The 13,044-nt window shown below is 48.1% G+C and overlaps 1 protein-coding gene across 1 annotated transcript in view; it reads left to right on the top strand.

Moving 5' to 3' along the window:
* The window catches only part of GATAD2A (GATA zinc finger domain containing 2A), a 53,585-nt gene that overhangs the window by 9,146 nt on the left and 31,395 nt on the right, over window positions 1-13,044 (top strand). The window lies entirely within an intron of this gene.

Below are 13,044 nucleotides of genomic sequence, written 5' to 3' on the forward strand. Positions count from 1 at the left end.
TCTGGGGATCAGAGGGCCAGGGATACTACACCTACCTTGGTCACTTGGCTAGGGATAGAGTCGGGAGCCCAGCCCAGGGCACCCTCCTCAGAGCGGGTACGGGGTGCTCATTTGACTCCACATTCACTTGCTTCTGGTCTTCAGCTTGCTCTGTTGGTTTGTCCTTAGTCAACACTGATTACTTCTAGAGTGACTTTCCTCATATTCATCTTTTGTGAGTCTCTTAAGGTAAAAACTTGAAATAAAAATAAGACCCAATCTACCACCCATTTCTTGACTTCAAAACCTTCCTTTCTCTCTGTAAAGAGAAATTCAGACCCAGCACCTGCTCTTGCATCACCCTCCTTGGAGCTCTGCAGAATGTTCACGCCCAGACACCCGCTGAGGGCTGTGGTGTGGCCACAGCTCCCCGGCTGGCCCTGTGACAGACTCCTCTGTGGCCCATTGCTCTCTCTCTCTCACCACCCACTAGAGTCTTCTCCCTGTGGAGGGTCTGTCTCTCCATGCCTATTCGTAAGGGACAGCTGGTGGCTCCTCACCTTTCCGTGTCAACCAACTCCACAGGGAGACCCCAGCCTCCAGTCTTATGTCAGATTCGTTTTTGGAACCCAAACTGTTGGGATCCTGAGGACTTCAGAGATCATCCGGTGTTCACAGCGTTTAAAATGGGAAGATAAATGGGAAAACCCAAGCCCGGTCCTGTTGACAAAGGCTCCTAGTGTGAGGAAACACACTTTGTGGTCCTGCTGTCCAAAGAGGGCTTTTCTGTCTGACTCTGCTGTCTACAGTCCCCATTCTAAAACCAAGGTCCTCTTCTAAAGTTCCAGAAATAAAACTATAGGTCCAAGTCTCCTTTCCCTTTCTCTGACTATGTTTTCAGCCGGAGACCAGTCCATGACAGCTCAGCAGGGGTGAGCAGTGAGGGGCTGGTGTGGAGTCAGGGCAGGAAGAGGAGGAGTCCATGTTCATGGGAATCTGCAGTCCATGTGCATGGGGTTCCTCATGCATTCCTGGGCTCCTGGCATGCATTTTCTCCTGTAATCACCATGTTCCCCTGCAGGGTAGGCCAGTGGATTGTGAGGGAGAGGTTAAGTGTTAAAGAAACTCAGAGTTGGCTGGGCACGGTGGCTTACGCCTGTAATTCCAGCACTTTGGGAGGCTCAGGCGGGTGGATCACGAGGTCAGGAGGTTGAGACCATCCTGGCTAACATGGTGAAACCTTGTCTGTACTAAAAATACAAAAAATTAGCCGGGCGTGGTGGTGGCGGGCGCCTGTAGTCCCAGCTACTCGAGAGACTGAGGCAGAATGGCGTGAACCTGGGAGGCGGAGCTTGCAGTGAGCCCAGATCGCGCCACTGCACTCCAGCCTGGGCCACAGAGCAAGAGTCTGTCTCAAAAAAAAAAAAAGAAAAGAAAGAAACTCAGAGTTGGCCAGGTGCGGTGGCTCACACCTGTAATCCCAGCACTTTGTGGGGCCAAGGCAGGTGGATCACAAGGTCAGAAGATAGAGACAATCCTGACTAACATGATGAAACCCCGTCTCTACTAAACAAAATACAAGAAATCAGCTGGGCATGGTGGCAGGCACTTGTACACTTGTAGTCCCAGCTACTCAGGAGGCTGAGGCAAGAGAATGGCGTGAACCCAGGAGGCAGAGCTTGCAGTGAGCTGAGATCACGCCACTGCACTCCAGCCTGGGCGACGCAGCGAGACTCCATCTCAAAAAAAAGAAACTCAGAGTTCAGGCCCAAACCCAGATATTTTCTGTTGTCAAAGCCGGGGGCTACCCTGGGCCTCTTGGTGTCTTTCCTCACTGGGTCATTGCCTTCCAAACTGAGAAGATGCAGCATTGTTTCCTGCAGTTGATTGTGTTGCTTTCCTTATGACAGTAAAGGAAGGGAGCAGGGGACAGAGATGAACGCAGGTGCTGGTGGTGCTGGTGTCAGGGCCGTCCTGGAGCACTGAGACACCCAGGGCATTTGTGAAGCAGTGTGGGAATGAGCAAAGAACCCAGCTCACAGGCCAGCAGGCAGAGTTGGGGTCATATCACTCACACTGCCTGATCCTGAGCAGAGATCTTAGCCTGTGTTTCTTCATTTGTAAGATGAGCAATCATCTCTGCCTTGCAGGTTGATTGTATGCCAGGTAACGTGTACCAAGAATCAGCCTCCTTGTTTGGTGTCTAGTGAGGAAGGCGACTGACTCTGTTGGTGACAGCTTCCCTTCAGTCTTTAGCTTTACTCAAAAAGAGATGTCACGTGTATGCCTAGTGTCTCCCCAAGTTCTCACACTGTTTTGTGTCGTTCTTTGGAAAAGTACAGATGGGAGTTTTGACATAATCACAGCATCATGTCCAGCCCAGAGCCATTCTAAAACTAATCCATTCTGGAGCACATGGCTCTGATTTCTTCTAATACCTTCAAATGAAGGTATTAAAGAAGTCTTTGGATTCTTCTTGGGAGTGTCCAGCTTGGAGCACCCCTTGGGAGCCTCCCTTTAGTGCACAGTGTGGTGGTTTTCTCAATTCCCAGGTTGGTTTTCAGTCCTTCATAGGGCACAGCTGTATCAATCCACAGTTTAAGTCAGCTGAAGCTCTTTGGCTTCAGATTCAGTGTCTTATAAGACTGACATGCCAATTTTAAACTGTTATGCCAATAGAATTTAATTTTCGTTGTTTAACTTCTCAATTGAAGTATAGCATATGTAATGAAAAGTGCACATGTGAGCCACTAGATACACTTTGACAAACTGAACGCAACCTCATAACCCTAATCAAGGAACAAAATGTTATAGGCCGGGCACAGTGGCTCATGCCTATAATCTCAGCACTTTGGGAGGCTGAAGTAGGCAGATTGCTTGAGGACAGGAGTTCAAGACCAGCCTGGCCAACATAGCAAAATGCCTTCTGTACTAAAAATACAAAAATTAGCTAGGCATAGGGGACTGCCCTTGTAATTCCAGCTACTCGGGAAGCTGAGGCATGAGAATCGCTTGAACCCGGGAGACAGAGGTTGCAGTGAGCCAAGATTGTACCACTGCACTCCAGCCTGGGCGACAGAGTGAGACTCCCTCTCACTTAAAAAAAGAAAGAAAGAAAGAAAGAAACGAGGCTGGGTGCAGTGGCCCATGCCTGTAATCCCAGCGCTTTGAAAGGCCGAGGCAGGTAGATCACGAGGTCAGGAGATCGAGACCATCCTGGCTAACTTGGTGAAACCCTGTCTCTACTAAAAATACAAAAAAATTAGCCGAGCCTGGTGGCAGGTACCTGTAGTCCCAGTTACTTGGGAGGCTGAGGCAGGAGAATGGTGTGAACCTGGGAGGCGGAGCTTGCAGTGAGCTGAGATCACGCCACTGCACTCCAGCCTGGGGACAGAGTGAGACTCCATCTCAAAAAAAAAAAAAAAAAAAAAAAATGTTATTAGCACTTCTGAAGCCCCCTCATGCTCGCTTGCTGTCACTGTCCTCCAAGGGTAATCACGTTCTTGACAATGCCAGTTAGATTTTCTTGTTTGGTACTTTAAATAAGTGGGATTATATATTGTGTACCTTTTATCTTCCTGCTTTCACTCAACATTGTGAGATTTACCCATATTGTTGAGCATACCAGTAGTTAATCCATTTTCACTGCTGTATAGTATTCTGTTTATAGGGTTTCTATTTGGGTGTTTTTCAAAACTACCGTTTTTTTCTTTCATGCTATCTTATTACCGTCTTATGACCCAATTTGGGCATATTGGAAGCTACAGGCAGTTTCTAATGGCTTATAGGAGAGAGAATTTCCTTTTTCTTTAGTGGCTGGTGAATTGGAGTCATCAAAAAATATATATGTGTGCATGTGTGTGTGTAGTATACATATTACTATGGTGGGATGATTTGGAGCATGCAGAGGCAGATACAGTGGTAGAATCAGCTTTCTCTCTCCCTCTTTTTATCCCCTCCCTGTCTCTCTTTAACTCAGCAGTTTTTCTATCTTAGTTTCCCAACTTGTGTGGGTATTTTATATTCCACATAAATTGAGGGTGGAGGGCAGCTTCTGGTTGTGTTGAGAGATTGGCAGAATTGACAAAAGCAAAATGAAACAATCTCAGCATTCTGGAAAAATTGAGCAGGAGCATACAACAATCTGAGAAGTATTTATGCCTATAACTGCTGAACTTCAGGTGAGAACAGTGAGACTCTATGGCATTTGTCCTGGAGCTATTCCCATGCCCTCTCCCATCTGTTTGGTAAAGAGGTTCTGTCCAGTCACTGTCAGCTGTGAGGACCAACAGCTTCTCTGTATGGGCGAAAAGGGGGAAGACTGTTCATTTTAGAGTGGTAACAACCCTGCCTGTGGTCTTGCGGAGAGGCAGGTGAAGATGGACAGCGGCTCTGTTTTAGCCCAAGATTGGGGTAAGATAGAAAAACTATTTGAAGAAATAATGGACAAAAACATACTTGAGGATAACCTCATCCAGGAAGCCCAACAAACCCTAAATAGCGTAAGTACAAGGAGATCTTGACCTAGATACATCATAGTCAAAGTGTAGAAAGCCAAAGAAAAAAAAGAAAATCTTGAAAGTAATGAGAAAAACAGCTCAGCACGTCTGGGAAGCATTAATAAGATGAACAGCTGACTTCTGACTTGAGACAGTGGAAACAAGGAATTGAATGATGTTAAAAGTATCCAAAGAAGAAAACTGCCAACCCAAAATTCTATAGCCAGTAAAAACGGTCCTTCAAAAATGAAAGAAAAAAAGACATTGTCAGGTAAGCAAGACGGAAGGAATCTATTGCTGGTAGACCTGCCAGTCCTTCAGCGTGAAAGGAAATGACACATTGGCAACTTGAGTCTATGAGAAGAAATAAAGGACACTGGAAATGGTAAATGCATGGGTTAACTGGAAAGACTTAGCTAGTTCTGCAGTCTGGAAGCCAACCAAAGGCTTAGAATGATCTGTTGGGTTTATAATATCCACAGATAAAATATATGTGATATTAGTACAAAAGATGGGGAATGAAATGGAGCAATATCGGAGCAAAATTTCTGTATCTTACTGGAATCAAGTTAGCATCAATCTTACATAGATTGTGGTTAAGATGCTTGCTGTAATGCCTAGAGCAGCTATGAACAAAATATCTTTAAAATATAGTTTTTAAAAAGACAGATCATCAGAAGAATTAAAGTTGTACACTAAAAAATATTTAACATGAAAGTTAGTTTCTTTATTCACTGAGAAATAAACAAAAAAGAGGACACGTGGAAAACAGCAAAATGGCAAATGTCAATCCAGCCATGTCAATAATGCAGTAACTGTAAAGGATCTAAATACCCCAATCAAAAGGCAAAGACTCAGATAGTGTAAAGAAGCAAGATTAAGGCCAGGCGCAGTGGCTCACACCTGTAATGCCAGCACTTTGGGAGGCCAAAGTGGGCAGGTCACAAGGTCAGGAGTTTGATAGCAGCCTGGCCAATATGGTGAAACCCTGTCTCTACTAAAAATACAAAAATTAGCCGGGCATGGTGGTATGCACTTGTAGTCCCAGCTATTTGGTTGGGAGTCTGAGGCAGGAGACTCACTTGAACCCACGAAGCGGAGGTTGCAGTGAACTGAGATCATGCCACTGTACTCCAGCCTGGGCGACAGAGTGAGACTCTGTCTCAAAAATAAAAAAGAAGATTCAGCTTAATTATATGTTGTTTATGAGTGACACCCCTTAGATTCAAGGAATAAGGAATAATGCAAAAGAATGGGAAAAGAGATACCATAAGTGACAGTTTGAGAGCTGGAGTAAGTGTATTAATAAGAGATAAAAGACACTTTAAGACAAACAATATTACTAGAGCCAAACTGCAACCTTTTTTTTGTTGTTGTTGTTGAGACAGAGTCTCACTGTCACCCAGGCTAGAGTACGGTGGCACGATCTCAGCTCACTGCATCCTCCGCCTCCTGGGTTTCAGTGATTCTCCCGCCTTAGCCTCTTGAGTAGCTGGGACTACAGGTGCCCGCCACAACGCCCGGCTAATTTTTTGTATTTTTAGTAGAGACAGGGTTTCACCATGTTGGCCAGGCTGATCTCAAACTCCTGACCTCGTGATCTGCCTGCCTCAGCCTCCCAAATTCCTGGGATTATAGGCAAGAGCCACCATGCCCAGCTGCGACATTTCATATAATATTTCAGGAAGACATAACAGTCAGCAGAGCCCCAAAATACCTGAAACATAAACTTGATAGGATTGATGGAAATTAATCAGTTACAGTTAAGAGATTTCAATATCCCACTGTCGATAATTGGTAGAACATCTAGACAAAATCGGCAAGGTATGGAGGACTTGAAGAACATTATTAACTCACTTAGCCTGACTGACATATATAGAGTACCTGGTGAATGCAGAATACATCCTCTCAAATGTGGGTGAACGTTCTCCATTGATCATACACTGGACCATAAAACAAGGCTCTAGTATAGCTGTTTTAAAAAAAAAAAAAAAAAAGGAAGTAACAAGTGTTGACAAGGATGTGTAGAAACTGGAATTCCTCATACATTGCTAGTAGGAATGTAAAATAGCCCAGATAGTTTCTTACAGAGTTAGATGTAAACTTACCATATGACTTAGCAGTTTATCCAAGAGAAATGAAAATGTGCCCACACAGACAGGTACATCTGCAGCAGCATGATTCATACTGGTCGAAAAGTGGAAGCAGGGCCAGGCGCAGTGGCTCATGCCTGTAATCCCAGCATGTTGGGAGACTGAGGCAGGCAGATCACCTGAGGTCAAGAGTTTGAGACCAGCCTGGCCAACATGGTGAAACCCCATCTTTACTAAAAATACAGAAATTAGCCGGGTGTGGTGGTGTGCACCTGTAGTCCCAGCTACATGGGAGGCTGAGGCAGGAGAATTGCTTGAACCTGGGAGGCGGAGCTTGCATTGCGCTGCCGAGATCGTGCCGCTGCACTCCAGCCTGGCAACAGAACAGGACTCCATCCCCCCCCCCAAAAAACAAAAAACATGGAAGCAACCCAGTGTCCCATGGATAAAACAAACCTGCTACCTCTATACACCAGATTACTGTTCAGCTTTATAAGAAATAAACTACTCGTGTGTGCCATAACATGGCTGAATCTCAGACTTACCACGCTAAGGGGAAACAGCAGACCCAGGAACTACTCGTTGTATAATTTCACTTACAGGGCATGTCCCCCCAAAAAACAAATTTATTTGAGAGATGGAAAGTGACCAGTGGTTGACTAGGACAGGGCTGGGGGTGGGTGGTAGCAATGATTAACACCACATGGGCACATTTTGGGAAGATGGAAATGTTTTAAAATTGTATTGTGGTGATGATTGCACGAATTTACTGAAATCATTGAATTGTACTCTTACGGTGGCTGAATTTTGCGGTATGTAAAGTATACCTCAATATGGATGTTAAAAATAAATAATTAAATGAAGGTTAAAATAGTTTGGTTTCTGTTCTGGCATCCATAAATGTGCACGCAGAAAAACAAAACCCTCAGAGGTAGAAGTTGTGAGTCTGTTGGTTTTGTGAGGCCAATCCAAAGGTCATGGGCATGTGCTGCCCCCATGCTGAGTCCAGACTGTCAGATGAGGCTGGAGCTGGCAGGCAGAGGAAACTGCTTTTGGTTCTCTGTTTTTTGGAGTTAGTCTTGCGCCGTTGGCCAGACAGGAGTGCAGTGGTGCGGTCATAGATCACTGCAGTCTTGAACTCCTCAGCTCAAGCCACCCAAGTAGCTGGGACCATAGATGCATGCTACCACACCTGGATGGGTTTTTTTTTTATTGTTGTTCTTTTTAAAAAATTTTTTTCTGTAGAGATGGGGTTTATTATGTTCCCCAGACTGGTCCTGAACTCCTGATCTCAAGTGATCCTCCTGCCTCAGCCTCCCAAAGTGCTGGGATTATAGGTGAGCCACGGCACCTGGCTGGTTCTGCTTGTTTTGTTTCTGTGATAAGTAGCAGATCCAGTCCTGCGCTTTGCTATAGAGGAGAATCTCTTTCTGTCAAATGATTGATCTTCAGAAATAACTGGCCACACCCAGACGTAAATAGCTTGATTTGTTTTCTTTTCTTTTTCTTTTTTTGAGATGGAGTTTCATTCTTGTTGCCCAGAGTGGAGTGCAGTGGCGTGGTCTCACCTCACTGTAACCTCTGCCTCTCAGGTTCAAGCGTTTCTCCTGCCTCAGCCTCTCGAGTGGCTGGGATTACAGGCACCTGCCAGCATGCCTGGCTAATTTTTGTATTTTTAGTAGAGACAGGGTTTCACCATGTAGTCCAGGCTGGTCTCAAACTCCTGACCTCAGGTGATCTGCCCGCCTCAGCCTCCCAAAGTGCTGGGATTACAGGTGTGAGCCACTGCACCTGGCCTTGATTTTTTTTTTTTTTTTGGATGGAAGAGCATGTTGCTCGGTAAAAGTGCGGCTCTTCTCCAGGGGTCCTGCAACTGAAAGGTAACTCGGGCCTGCATGGGGTGAGGGAATGAGAACTCTGTGAATGGCCACACCTCACTGAGGATGTGTTTATGTGGGACTTTTCTGAGGTGTCAACTCTTTCTGGATTGTCAGTGGTCCAGGATGAGACCTGCTGTGTGTCAGGTACTGTGCTGGAGTGGTGGAGAGGTAATCAAGACAGGATCTGATTTTTGCAACTATTTTTTGGAAGACCATGTCGTGAAGGAAAGTACAGAGGTCTTGGAAAGAAGGACTTGCCATTGGCGGTGTGGCTCACCGTCTCCATTTCCTTATTTCACCTGGGAGGAGACTGGGCTGTGGCTTCCGTGGTCCATGGATTGGGCAGACTTCAACACAGCCTAGGTGGATGTCTGGCAAGTGCCCTCCTGTTAGTGGCATGTGGCGTTCAGGCAGCTCTTGTGTCTTCCTCTTCGCTCCCCACCTCCTCTTGTACCATGAGTCTGCTGTGGGAGGAGGCAGCACTTGTACCAAAGGCCTGGCCCATGATGTGGACAGGACAGTCTGGGATGTGTGTTCCTTGGCCACTTTGGGGCTCAAAGTAGCATCTGTGCTGTTAGATCTGATCTTGGCTTTAGTTTTTTTTGGCCTTCAGCTCCCTGGTCAAGCACTTGTGGCCAGTGACCGTAAAACGCACTGGAAATACAGTCTGTTTACTAGGCCTGCAAAGCCAGTCGCAGTTGTTGACACTGGTGTCGTTGATGACAATTAGAATCATTGCTGTCGTCTTTCTTTTTAGAATTTGGCAGTCACCAAGGGGGCGGTGGGGTGGCGCATCGGTGTCACTTCCCTGCCCAGAGAATGCACTGGCTGATCATTTGATGTGAAGGCAGGTCAGGCCGCCCACCACGGTGAGCATGCATGCCCATCATTAAAATGCATGTTAGGCTGGGTGCGGTGACTCACGCCTGTAATCCCAGCACTTTGGGAGGCTGAGGCGGGCAGATCATGAGGTCAGGAGATCGAGACCATCCTGGCTAACACAGTGAAACCCTGTCTCTACTTAAAACACACACACAAAAATTAACTGGGCATAGTGGCGAGCCCCTGTAGTCCCAGCTACATGGGAGGCTGAGGCAGGAGAATGGCGAGAACTCGGAAGGCGGAGCTTGCAGTGAGCCTAAATCACGCTACTGCACTCCAGCCTGGGCGACAGAGCAAGACTCCATCTCAAAAAAAAAAAACAAAAAAAAACTTAACACATCAGGCCTTCCAAAAGCAAAAACAAAAAACAAATCAGAAAGTAATGTGATAGTGCTTCCTCCTATACATCCAGCCACCCAGTTGTCCAGAACGTGGGAGTGTGGACAGCTTTGTTTTGTTCTGTGCCAAAATGGGGCCAGCTGCAAAAGTGTGCATTGGTTGCCTAATTTCTCCAAGATGACTCTGAGGATCATGGATAGAGTCCTTGCTGTTTGGGCAGATACTTTTTATACAGGAAAGGGAGAGGAGGGTGAAGTCAACACCAGAATTGCTTCCCCTCCCCCGGCCACATGAGCATGGGACTCCCCTGGTGTGCCCGAGTCAGTGAGTTCTGACTCACACGTGCACCTGTGAGTAAAACCCTGATTTAGGTCACAAACTGTATCACTGCCCAGAAACCTTACCATCCCACTCCAGAGGGGCCCTCACGCACCCCCAGCCCTTCCTGTTTTGGTGCTTCCCCTGATGAGACTGGTCTCGCCTCTTTTCCGGTTTTCTGGGGATGCACTCACAGAGTCAGTGCTCTTTGGGGTCTGGCTTTCTTCTGAGTGTTTTGGGATTTGCCTCTGGTGTGTATTGGTGTGCCTCTGAGTGGTGTGCACAGGGCACTTCTCATCTGTCAGTAGACATCTGTGCAGCCTCCAATTTGGGGCTGGTGTGAGCACCCGCTGCTGTGCGGGTCCCTGCAGATGTCTCTTTGTAGGCACGGGTCAGCATTTCTCTTGGTAAACACTTGGGTTGAACTGCAGGGTTACAGATTGTGTGTGTGGTTAGTCGTTTTAAAGAAATGACTAGGCTTTTCCCCCAAAACGGTCTGTGCTCTTCACACTCACAGGCGTGGCAGTCCAGCACACCATCTTCACTTGTTCTCAGTCTTTATAGTTTTAGCCACTGGGTCTACAGAGAGGTCAGGGTCCAGACTCTGGCATACATGTGTGGCTGTGTCTTAAGCCCGTCACCCTTGCCCCTCTGAGGGAAGCACGAGGCCAGGCAGAAGATCCCACTGCCCCTTGTGCTAGTCAGTCACATAGTGGATGCTTGGACAGTCACTGGTGCCACAGAACCCCTATCATCATTGTGTTGGCTGCCTGTGTACGGGTGGAGGGGATGTCTTCACAGCGATGTGCAGAGCTGAGCTTCCACCCCCTGCTCTCAGGACTATGCCTCCCCGCAGCTGCGCCCGGCCCGCCGCCGGCCGGCTGTCTGCAGGAATGCACGTCCTTGAATGAGATGGACGATGGACTAATGTGGCACAGCTGTTGACGTGAGGGCTCAGGAAAGGGCTGGGTTCTCACAGCCCAGGGCCATGGTTTGTGGGCCTCACACTGACTGCCTCCTGCAGCCCTCTTGGCAGGGATTGAACCCCTAAATCCCTCATCGGGGTGCCAGAGCTCTGGAAGTCCCGCAGCAAGAAGCCTTTTTCCCTTCGTGTGACCACCGGCCTGTCCCAGAGTCAGGATCCAGACAAGGGGCTCCAGGGTGGGTTACTCTGTGGGCGGCTTTCTGGAGCCCCCTCCTCCGCTGCTCTAGCCCCTCCCCAGCACCTGTTGAGGGCTGGCTGCTGCCTTTCACTTGCTAATTCTCTGTCTGCTGCTGGGCAACTTCCAGGAGAGGCTGGGTGGCCTCAGGGAGCGCCTTCACCAGCTCTGACTAGAAATCCACAGCCTACGGGCATTTCTTAGCTCTTGGGAACTGAGAGGTATGTTCCCTTGGGAATCTGTGTGCTCCCTTCCCTGCCTTAGCTGCTGCCCCTCCAAACCTCAGTGGCCACCGTGTGTCTCCTCCTTGTTCTTTATGTCACCCCTTTCCTGCAGGTTCCTCGTCCCATTTCCCTTTATCTGGAACTCTCATCTAATCCCAGAAATCGCTGAAATGTGAGGGGTCCACCTGTACTTCTAAGGATCGTTAGATTATTTAGGGGCACCAGGATAATAGACTGCACCGTTTCTAACTCCCCAAGTCCTCAGCTCACATGAGGGCCGTAGCATGAGGCAGCCTGGTGCCAGGTAAAAGAGCATCGCTCCTGGTCTTCCTGAACTTCCGGCTTCTCCAAGGTGTTGCCAGCTCTTTGTTGCCTTTAGACGCCCTCCTCTGGTCATGGAGGGGACCTCGGGATCCCTGACTTTGAAATGGGGCTTCTCTGTTGGACAGTGCAGGCTCTCTGGGGATATTATCCTTTGGTGGCTCTGACAGAAAACCAGAGGCCACACTGTATATGGACATTGAGGTAATCACCAGTAAATGCTTGACCTGCTCTGTCCGAACTCCTCTCACACATCTGTAAGTTGAGCAGATTTGCAGATTAAGCAGACCTCTTCCTTCTTTTTAAATGACTTGCTTTCTGTTTTGCTGCTGCGGCTTCTGATATCTCCTCCCAGCATGTATTCCTGCTGTTGTCCTATTTGTCACTTACTGACAGGCTGCTCTTCCTGTAACTGATGCCCCAGCTGCTGTAGCGGGTTATTTGAATGTCCCATCCACAGGGACAAGACAGGGAGGGTGTCTGACCAGCACTCCACTGTGCCCACTGAAACTGGGTTTAGCTTTGTTGCTTTTCAGTCTGCAGCCAGTTTCCCTGCCATGCTGCGAGCAGTTGCACTGAAACCAACCTGGAGGCTATGGGGCGGCTTCTCAGTGCTCCTTAGGCTGAGAGCCAGTCCTGTCCCTCATGGTCCCCTAACCTGGTGAAGGAGTGGAGGGAAGGGCAGTGGGCGCCGGGCCTTGGGGGTCTCTGTGCAGAACAAGTAGAAACAGAGGAATGGATACCTGAGAACCTACAGGGGCATGTGTGATCCCGGGTGGGACAGGCAGACATCACACCCAGGGGGGGGTGGTGTTTTCCCGCTTATAGCAGAATGTGCCCCTGGAAGAAAAGAAAAGGCTACCTGGTTAGAGAGATCTTTTTTTTTTTTTTTTTTTTTTTTTTTTTTTTTTGAGACGGAGTCTCGCTCTGTCGCCCAGGCTGGAGTGCAGTGGCCGGATCTCAGCTCACTGCAAGCTCCGCCTCCCGGGTTCACACCATTCTCCTGCCTCAGCCTCCCGAGTAGCTGGGACTACAGGCGCCTGCCACCTCGCCCGGCTAAGTTTTTGTATTTTTAGTAGAGACGGGGTTTAACCATGTTAGCCAGGATGGTCTCGATCTCCTGACCTCGTGATCCGCCCGTCTCGGCCTCCCAAAGTGCTGGGATTACAGGCTTGAGCCACTGCGCCCGGCCAGAGAGATCTTTTTGAGGTTTTCCTTCTCTCTCTCAAGATGAGCATGTGAATTATAATTTGTGAGCCTGAGGGGGCAGCTGGTGGTAGACAAAAAGAACATGGGTGTCTGAGAGCTTGGATCGTCCAGGTACTGAATCTCTGTGTGGCCTGGGACAG

Source organism: Mandrillus leucophaeus, unplaced genomic scaffold (genome assembly GCF_000951045.1).
Source record: "Mandrillus leucophaeus isolate KB7577 unplaced genomic scaffold, Mleu.le_1.0 Scaffold11, whole genome shotgun sequence".
NCBI lineage: Eukaryota > Metazoa > Chordata > Mammalia > Primates > Cercopithecidae > Mandrillus > Mandrillus leucophaeus.